This window comes from Chiloscyllium plagiosum, chromosome 22 (assembly GCF_004010195.1).
Source record: "Chiloscyllium plagiosum isolate BGI_BamShark_2017 chromosome 22, ASM401019v2, whole genome shotgun sequence".
In the NCBI taxonomy this organism is placed as follows: domain Eukaryota; kingdom Metazoa; phylum Chordata; class Chondrichthyes; order Orectolobiformes; family Hemiscylliidae; genus Chiloscyllium; species Chiloscyllium plagiosum.
The window spans coordinates 44114055-44125092 of record NC_057731.1 but is presented as its reverse complement, the minus strand read 5'-3'; the positions used below and the strand labels follow the sequence as shown (position 1 = coordinate 44125092).

The window sequence follows — 11038 nt, the reverse complement described above, 5'->3', positions numbered from 1 at the left end:
ATCGGTGAATTAGAGGGTGGGAAAACAGCAGAGTGTCAAAGCAGTTACAGCTCTACCCCACAATGGACTGGCGACTGATCACTGTGAAACTCAATCAGTAGTGAGAGTCAAGATGTCAACTTTTGATGACAGGATCTTGGAACGGGCAGTGAGGGTGGGGGCTGTGCTGTTGATTTGTGACTTGATGGCGTGTGTGTGATATGTAATAAACAGATGTCATGTGCCTGATGAAACTTTAGCTGCTCGAACTCAGCCAGTCACATTACAAGAATTCCCCAGCTAAGTTTCCAGCTTGTGATTTCCCCAATTCCAAACCTTTCACGAACAGGAATTCATTCTTCACTTCTCAGCTCAAGGGAGATAGACTGTCAAAATGTAAAAGGTGCTAGTTATTTAATTTCACATGATCAACAGGTTCGAGGACAAAACCACTTTTATTAATAATTTTGTTTTACCTAAAATTTCTAATTGCAAAGGTGACGGTTGCTGGTGTTGAGGAATAGAACAATCTTCACCAACCATTCTCCAGACAGGATGTGGAAGTGCCGGTGTTGGACTGGAGTGGACAAATTTAAAAGTCACGCAACACCAGGTTATAGTCCAACAGGTTCATTTGGAAGTACTAGATTTCAGGTATCATTAATCAGGTATCATTTTAACTGCATGACACTGTGATCTTTTGCTGTAAATTTTATGTCTTATGATCCTGCCCCACTAGTTACCTGATGAAGGAGCAGCGCTCCGAAAGCTAGTACTTCCAAATAAACCTGCTTGACTATAACCTGGCTTTGTGTGATTTTTAACATTCTCCAGACAGGCACAGCACAGGCTTACTTTACTTAAGGTGAAGTAAACTTCCTTCAACACTGTCACGATCAAATAGTCCCAGGGAAAGTGAAGCATAGGTAAGATACAGAGTAATGTTCCCTCTGCACCACCCTTATCAAATACAGCCACGGCATGTACACAACACAGGTTTAGATATAGAGTAAAGCTCTCTCTATATTGTCCCAAACATTCCCAGGACAGGTACAGAACAGGGTTGGATACAGTGTAAAGATTCCTCTATACTGTTCCTTCAAACACTGGTAGTACAGATATCAAGTTAAATACATTTGTGTGAAAGTGCAGCAACGCTGCAGGTGTGAAAGTGTGATTCACTTGTTTAACTCTGGAAGTCAAAGTGTGTGACAGCTTGGTTTGAGAGAGTGATTAGGCAGAACCTAACACATCCAAGGGACTGGGATTGTGAGCTGACAAGGGGATCAGTTGGTATTCATGAAGTGACTAAACCTTCACTTTACCCTACAGGACAAATGGATCATTGACCCGAAGGAATGGGAGAAGATGAGTGGATGCATCCTATCCTTACCTCAGCTGAGGAAGAATTCCTCCTGATTATTGAGTATGAGAGAGGCCCAACTGTGGCTAATGGTGAGGTTGGAGTGACTAAGCATCAAACGTGACAGTGTTTCATTGGACATTCAGCATAACATGAAGAACACAGTCTCCGTACACACTTACTGTGTTTCCTTTTGTTCTCTTTTACAGATCCCTGAAGTCCAAACCTCAAGCCACAGTCTGGAGGTAGCAGGTGACTGAACACTTCGCCTCTGAGAATAATGATACCAATTAGCCAGATGCTACACCACCCCTACCTCTTCCAAATCCTCCAACAACGAGGCTGCTCTCCCTCTAATTATAACCTCTCCCTAACCCGAACCATCACCCCCACCCTCACCTTAAGAACACCAAAAACTGTCCAGAATTGCAGCTACAGACTGTACACCCTGACCCTACCCACTGCTCTCCTTCGACACCCACCTTCAGCTCTCCGTGCACCATCTGAAACCCCAACCACTTCACTCCAAACCCCACAATGGTTCGGATCCTCCATCCTAGCTGCTGTTCTCCTGCTCCCCTCCCCTTGCTGTGGAGATCAACAAACACTCACCTCAGACACAGAGCTGACTGGAGCACATCATCTTTAACTGAAAGTGAACTCAGTGCCACAAGATCCCTGTAGATCCTGATTTAATCTTGAAGGTAATCTCAGAAAGTTAAGTCAATACAAATAGTCGTGATGTTTCCAAATGAGCAGATGATAAAAAAACAAGGTGGGAATGTGAATTATGAGAAAGATGCAAATGTCAAGGGGACTTGGGCAGGCTGACTGAATGAGAAAGAGTCTGGTTGATGTAAGATAATGTAAGTGTGAGGTAATCCATTTTTGAGGCTGACAGAGGTACAGAGTTCTTCTTGGATGATGAATGTTTGGAAAGTGTTGATGTCCAAAGGTGTCCTTGTTCATATGTCACTGAAAGCTGACATGCAGGAGACACTTTGTAAGTCAAGCAGTATGTTACCGTTTATCGGAAGAGGATTTGAGTACAGGAGCAAAGAAGTCTTGCTTCAGTTGTACATGATGCTGCTGAGTTCACGCATAGCGTATTGTGCGCAGTTCTGGTCGCCTTGCCTAAGGGAAGATATACTTGCAATAAGAAGGAGTGCAGCAGAGATTCAGCGGATTGATTCCTGGGAGGATTGGACTGCCATACGAGGAGGGATTCAGGAGATTGGGCCTGTATTCTCCTGAGTTTAGAAGAATAAAAGGTAAAGTCATAGAAGCTGACCAATGTTTAAAATGGATAGGCTGAATAGATGGAGGAAGGATGTTTCCTTGAGCAATGGGATACACTGTCACAGCCCTCTGGGATAATGCATTAGACATCAAGTGCCACTATTTCTAGAGTCATGACAGATGTGAAAACTTGATTAAACCACTGAATTGTCTAACTGTCTAATTCAGGTTAAAAAATATGCAAATCATAAAATAGCTATTTATTGTTGTTAAACTATTTTAACTAATGGCAAAAAAGAAGGCAAGTTGAATTGCAAATCTATAACTTTAGAGCTTAGACTCTACCCCTTTCTTAAAATTCCCGTTCAGTTATGAGCAGACACGAAACGACAAGTCACAAATATCATGATTGGGAGGGCCTAAAAGGTCAGAGAAGCACAGTTCTGGCACCAGTCCAGATCACAGATGTTGCTGAGTTGTTTTTTTGGCTTTCCTTCAACTCCTCTTGAGTCTTTGCTGATGATACAAGATTGTGGATACACCGATTCTTAATCTTTCATTCACTGGTTAAGGATTCACCCTTTCAGAGTTTCAATGGGAGATCAATCTACATGGAAAGGTCATAGAAATCATAGAATCCCTACTCTGTGGAAACAGGCCACTTAGCCCAACAAGTCCACACTGACCCTCCAAAGAGTATCCTACCCAGACTCATTCCCCTACCCTATTACTCTACATTTCCTATAACTAATGCACCTCACCTTCACCTCCATGAACACAAGGTAGGGGGAGAATAGGTAATTGCTAGAGATTTTCTTTAACTCCTGCAGTCAAAAGGATGAGAGAATGAGAAAGAGATGGCTGCTCAGTCTTCGCAATCTGGATGTTCCTGCTATATTGTCCACATGCAAGGCTGTGACTCCTGCCCAGGAACCAGCCAAGTGGTTGTTAGTATGCTAAGCCCTCCTGAGCCCACAACAACTGGTCTTGAATGGAAAATCAATCAAAAGACTGTCTCTGGGCAAAATGGCCCTGCTCACAAACACTGGCGGAGCCGCTCTGTCTAGAATGCTCCCTCACTGCTCCAATAAATCAACATTATGGATACAATTCACAATGAGTTCACTAACTTGTTTTCAAAGTTGCAAACATTTTCTTGGTTTGTTTGCTTGGGTTAAAGCAGTACATTTTCCCCTTTAGTCCATATTCAAAAATGTGGTCTTTATAGCACCTCAACTATTTAAGACTAAGATGAGGAAGAATTTTGCACCCCAGAGGGCTGTGGAAGCTCAGACACAGCGTAAATTCAAGACAGTGAATGATAGCTTTCTAGTTACTAATGACATCAATGGATGTGGGAATGGTGCAAGAAAATGGTGTTGAGGTAGATGATCTAAAATGGCTCAAGGGCCTAATACTGCTCCCATGTTTTTAGATTAGATTAGATTCCCTACAATGTGGACACAGGCCCTTTGGCCCAACAAGTCCACGCCGACTCTCCAAAGAGCAACCCACCCAGATCCATTCCCATACATTTACCCCTGACTAATCCACCTAACACTACGGGCAATCTTTAGCATGACCAATTCACCTAACCAGCACTTCTTTGGACTGTGGGAGGAAACCGGAGCACCCAGAGGAAACCCACGCAGAGACGGGGAGAATGTGCAAGCTGCACTTAGACAGTTGCCCAAGGCAGGAATTGAACCCACGGCCCTGGCGCTGTGAGGCAGCAGTTGCTAACCACTGAGCCACCATGTTGTTCTATGTATTCAAAGTGGGAATCCAGCACTGCCATGACATAGTCTTCATTTTTCAATCTGAATCCACCATCAACATTTTGAAGTTTTGACTCCCACATAATTAATTCACCACACACACCACATTTTCCAGATTAAACATTAAATTCAACCGGCTGTATTTAACTCCCATGCTGCTTGAATGTCCTGTTCAATGAACTCAGTTGGATAGGTGGCTCGAGTGACTTTTAACTGCTCATCAGACCCATTTTGTATGTGTGTGTGAATATATACGTCTACTTTTACAGAGTACCTGTATATGAAAGTATGTATGTGTACATGTGTGTATGTGCTTATGTGTGTGAACATGAGTGTGTGGGGGCATTGAGCGTGAAAATTGTTCCTTTCGAATTGTTCATTGTTTCAGCCCACTCAACCTATTGAGGGATTCATTTTCACATTTAAGACTTCATAGATAAACTAAATCCCAGTGAAGATGGTGAGTGGGCTGGTATCTGAAATACAGAAATTGCTTACGATACACATAGACAATTAAAAAGAATGAGTGGATTTTCCCAAGGTTGGAAAGGAGCAGAGAAAGCAAATGAGCAACATAAGTAATTAGAACAGGTTATTGTGCAGCAGAAACTTTGCAGTCTCTCAATAAATAGAGGCATTTATTAAAGATGTAAAATTAATCTCTTTCTTTAATTAGGGATCATAGGCAGTAAGCACAGTATCATTGCAAGCGAGGGAGAAAAATGATCAGGCAATGAAAGTTTTAAATAGGTAGTTTGCTGCAATCTTTTCAGCTTCAAACTTTTGAAAGTGCAAAGAACATGAATAATTAATGAGCTCAGCACTTGATACTTTTGGGGAGCAAATAGGTTATTCTTGCAATCATTAAATGTCAGGACAAATGAAGGTACGCTTTAGTGTTAACTAAGCTTGAAACAGGTTTTGTAAGAATTACTGACATTATTTGACTCCAGGAGGAATGGAATATTACTTGAAGCTAGATAATGTAGCAGAATGAGGTGGTTTCGGGGGATGGAGTAAATATTGGAGAGCTTCCTTCATCACCACCTCAAGGCTGAAGAATCTAATACCTGTTAGGGTACTGGCCAGAGGTCAGGGAGATTTCAGGGCTGGGATCATGAGTGCTGACTATCAGCCCTGACTCAATCTCAGAAGGTTTCAGGCCAAAGTTCCACAATATCTAGGGTGAGACTCAGTGCAGTATTGAGAAAGTGCTACACAGTCAGAGGTACTTTTTCAGATTAAATGTTATACTGAGGTACTATCACCACTTAGTTGTAAGAGATTCCGTGGCACTATTGTTGAGTTCCTAGCTCTAGATAGAATTAAACAATGTAACAGCTCCTGGAGATCAAACTGGCATCAGTAGAATCTCAGTGATACCATATCCCAACAGATTAAAAAAAGGTTGATTTACTCACTGGCCAGGCTCCTCTGATTCAATAACAAAACAGCGCATTCTGGTAACTTCACCTCTCGCTAATATCAATAGAAACTGGGAATGGATTTGAAATGGTAACGTTGTCCGATAGTCTGGGGGAATGAGCAATGCCATGTGTAATAAAGAAAGATCAAACATAACACCTTTCACATCTTCAGGTTATCCCCAAATACTTCAGGGTGAATTGTTTTTGTTGTGTAGTTATTCACTCAATGAAGGCATTGAATACTGTGGTGTACAGAAAGATACCAGAAAACTAAAATGAGACAAATGGCCAGTTTATTTGCTAACTATGATTAAGGTAGAAATGTTCTTTAGTTAGTGGCAGGGTTTCATTGTCCATCTGGGCACCTGGAGCCTCTACTTAAGATGTTACCCAGAAGTCTCCTTCAAAGTCACAAGGTCAAGATCCCAGGACTCTCTTGCTAACAGCCCTGTGCATATCTCTACATCAAATGGACAATGGTTCCTCTCAAAAGTAATTGGGGATGGACCATGAATGCTGGCCTAGCCAGCAACATCCCATGAAAGAGTCAATTTTTTAAAGGGTCACAGGCTCCAGTAATGCAACACCCTTTCATTATAGATCAGAACAGCCATCCTAGATGTGCCTTGGTCCTCAGTTATGGCTTGAACACACAAACCTCTGACTCTGAACCAAGTTTTAATGACAACATATAGCTTGACTGCCTTTTACTCTCTCAATAGCATGGTGAGATTGGGAGAGGATGTGTTACAAAAATCATGATAATTTAACCAGCGGCCAGGATTTGATTGCCTGGAAAGCAAGATCAGAGAGGGTATAAAAATTGGCAACCTAGCCTATTCAGCCTCACAGTCCTATTTACAATCAGTGACTTAAGTGGAGCAAATATGCTTGCGTGTTTAGAGAATTCATTTAGTAAATTTGGTAGCGTATCTGTGAGATAAATGGAATGCAGCCTGTGTCTAAAGGCCACCAATAACAGAGGCAAACTTCCTCCAAACTAATAAAAGAATTCAATGGAATATTACAGTCCAACAATACAATAACCCACCGAACAAGCAATCCATCTCAATAATAATCCATGATAATGATGAACCAACTTGAGAACCAAATGGTAACCCATAAACCAATAAACCAACAATACAGAATAAATCTGTAAAATGCTAGAATGAATCATATTAATCCGATTCTAGTGCAATCAACTCCAAATCATCCATCCATAAAAGAATCAGAAAGAATCTGTCAAGCTATTGTCTATGAAAGCAATGTTCCTGTATTATAAGAATCTTATCAGAAATTACAGTTGTCAGAATAATTCAAACTTTGATAATCCAACAATACAGTAATCCAGAATAAATCCAAGTCAACACTCCATTAGGTTATTAATATGATTATCTGTGCAAGAACCACATTAACACATTTTCTGAGCACCTTAATTAAGAGAAACATTCCAAGGCACTTTACAGAGAGTGAGGACAAAAAATGGAGGTCAGATCAAGACCCTTCATAAACCTATTCTCCTTGCCAAGGTTTTGGTCACCGGTTCTGATTTCTCTCCCTTTAGCTCAGTCCTTTTTATGATGCCTTTTTGAAATGTCTTGCTATATTTTTAGCTGTGAAATGAAATTGAGAGGCACTGGAGGAAAGTAATGCGATTGTCAGTCTTCAGATACCAACAGAATACTCCAACAAAGCTTTAATCTATCAAGACCACATATCAAGACCGCAATCATTCGATATAAACATTGCTCAAAACATGGCATTAATAATCCAAGAATGCCAGGTTATAATCAAAACAATATTCAATCATTTGCAATAATCCAACATTAACATTCATAACCAATTAATAATGCATTAAAATGTTCCCATTCAATGACCAATCAATAGTCTTATCAGTGTAAACCATCCATACAATAATACAATTGTATAACATTCCACTAGTGATGGAATTTAATACACTAACGATTGAATAATTCAATAACTCTTCAATATATGACAATAATCCAACAGCAATGTCATAGCCTGTCAATAAAGTTACACAGCAATAGAACTTTAGTTATAATATCCTATATCATTGTAGAATCATGAACAGACTTATAAATCTAGTACTGAGATTATACATATTATACAGAGAATGAGAAACGAATGTAATAATGGCACACAGCAGTGCAATAATAAAATGACAGCATAACATCATTCTACTATAACAACCTACAATATTGCACAGCAACAGCCACAAATTATACAACACCGAACATGGAGAATAGAGCCTCTGTGATACAATATCACAGCAAAATGGTGACTCATTGTAAGATAACAATAAAAGATTGTTATCAATAAAACATTGTTAATGACATATCACACTTATTCTTTGATAACAATAAGCCATTAATACAATGATACAGCAATAGAATCACACAATTCCACATAAAGCGATACATAACACAATAATATCTAGCAAAGCATAATCAAAATGCAATGGAACAAGATACAACAAATATGAGACACCATGCTAATGACTGAACAATTAATAATCTAGCAATCGAACAATGGAACACAAGCAGGCCATTGAATTTTTTATGTCCATTCTGATGAGAAGCCATGAACAAGACAAAACATTTTAAATCTCCCTCCGAATCCTCATGGTAAATGTGCAAAGCTATGGGATGTTAAACCACCATTTCCCAATCTACCCTTTATCCATCTTTCCAAATACCTCCATTATAACTAGTGACATACAAGCAACACATTACAGGGCACATCTAATCATCCATCTCTCGTATTATCCTTCTATCTTTGTTCCGCAAGTTAATCCCATATATCATCCAACTTTTGCAAAGGGAGGGTCAGTCCAACAAAATTGAAAGCTTTAGTTGGCAATATATTCCATATCCAGAAGAATAAATACTTTCTCAATCTCTGCAGTCATTAAAAATACTGCTCTCATGCTTTATACCTGAAATTCTACACTAGTCTGCTGTTAAACCTTCAATTCATCCCATGCAAATAGAAAAAAAAGACATTTACATTTTAAGACCATGATATTCGATGACATATATTATTTTTCTTTTATTTACAAACTCAGGTTACAATGCTTCAACTGAGGAAAGTGACAAGGTTGAAACTTGGAGAGGACATTAGACACATCAAGAAATTGTGAGTAATTGATGCCAGGGTTAGGCCCTGGAGGAGTGTAAGGCTGAAGGATGTGAAAAGTTCTTCAGTTATGATCAGGAATTAAATCAGGGATTTCAACTCAATAAGAATGGAGAAAACTGGCAGTTTCAGGATCAAGAAGAGTTTGCAGAGCTGTTTGCTTGGCACAGTGAAGGACACTGGGCATCCTAAAGACAACATTGTAATGGAAGAGATGTAGAAGAGGAAATAATAGGGGCAGAAATGTCAAAAATGGCAGAAAGAAGAAGCCAGCGAACAGAAGGAATGATAGATAATGACTCGGATTGCAAGTTGTGTTTGGAAGATTGTTAGACACAAGATTGTCATTGCCTTAACGAATAGTGTAGAACAGGTGAAAGAGCCATTTGGCGAAAATTTTAGGTTTTATCTTGGCAGTAATCAACATCAGATCATGAAACAACAAGGTATACAATGTGAGGTCACTGCAACATGTGCAATGGAACTTTCGAATGGAGTCTGGGCTCCACAGAGTTGCGAGCGCAAAGTGACATTTTATGGGCTGGGAGCCAACATTGGTTGATATACTCATTTAAAAAGGATTAATCAGTAACACGAAGTAAGTCTAAAAGTAGCAAGCACTGGTTGTGAAATGTTTCTGGCAGGGTCTCAAGTCACGTCTGAGTGTAGTTCAAGACTAGAACCAGGTGTTGGCTGGCTAGTATTCTCAAAACACGTACTACACACAGACATGCAAGCAACACACACAAAAAACATACAGATACACATGCACGTACAGCACACTGAGACACCACATACATGGACAAATAGATCAGCACCACAAATGAAGCATACACAGTAAATACATCATTGACAAAGCTGTGGTTAAACCCGTGCCCCCATCCCCCATTTGTAGTACTTTTCACTCCAGTGCAGTACATTTTAAATTATGCAATAGGTTATGGGCATTGCCAGCTAGGCCAGCATTTGTTGCCCATCCCTAATTGCCTTTGAACTGAATGTCTCTCAATGCCATTTCAGAGGGCATTTAAAATTTAATCTCACTCCTGTGCATCTGGAGTCACATGTCGGCCAGACCAGGTTTTTATAGACCAGTATATATAGCATTTTGCTTTTACCTGTGACTGGACTGGCTACAATAGAATAGGCTCATAATAGAAAGGGCTATTCTATTTGATTTTATTGTGATATTTGAACTAGGTTGGCATATAGATATCAGAAGTCATTTTAACAAGCAATCACTTTATGTGGGGAAATCAGTTTAGCTCAGTTGGCTGGGTTGTTGGTTTACAGAGCAGTGTGATGCCAACAGAGTGGGTTTAATTCCCATCACCGGTAATTCCCATCACCGGTTTGAGGTTACCATAAAGAACACTCCTTCTCAACCTCTTCCCTCGCCTGAGGTCTTATGGCCCTCAGGTTAAATCACCCACCAGTCGCTTCTCTCAAATGAGGGAGCAGGCCCAATGGTTTGATAAGTCTCTGGTGACATAATAACTTTATGTGGATGCTGAAATGTACTCAATTTCTCAATGATTGTAATAATATAGTAGGGACCATACTCCACATGAAGGAGAGTGCAAAAGAATGAGTATTGTAAATGAGAGTCTTATAATGAACCGGTAGGTGGTAAGCTTGAGGAGCTTAACTTGCTGTTACTCTCGGTTCCTAGTACTATTAATAATACTAAAGATCCACCCCAACTTGGGTGGCATGGTGGCTTAGTGGTTAGCATTGCTGCCTCACAGCACCAGAGACCCAGGTTCAATTCCAGCCTTGGGTGACTGTATGGATTTCCCCCCGTACTCTGTTTCCTCCCACATCAAGAGATGTGTAGGTTAGGTGTATTGCCATACTAATTGCCCATAGTGTCCATGGATGTGTAGGTTGGGTAGATCCGCCATGGGATGTGCAAGGTTACAGGAATAAGGTGGGGGACCCTGTGGGTCGAATGGCCTACTCCCACACTGTAGGGATTCCATGAACTGTTACTGTTGGAGTCGTGAAGTGGAGACCCTATGAATGTGGCCACAGTCCAAGTAAATCTCCGGTCAGGTAGGTATAGGGTATGGTGGTGATAGTGAGTGGATGAAGAG

At 40.4% G+C, this 11038-nt stretch overlaps 1 long non-coding RNA gene across 1 annotated transcript; it reads left to right on the top strand.

Annotated features, from left to right (window-relative positions):
• The first annotated feature begins 325 nt into the window (after nt 1–325).
• On the top strand, nt 326–3277 carry LOC122561272. Its single transcript, XR_006314958.1, has 3 exons — nt 326–382; nt 1312–1434; nt 1552–3277. It is a non-coding gene; the product is annotated as an uncharacterized LOC122561272 (long non-coding RNA).
• The last annotated feature ends 7761 nt before the right edge of the window (nt 3278–11038 follow it).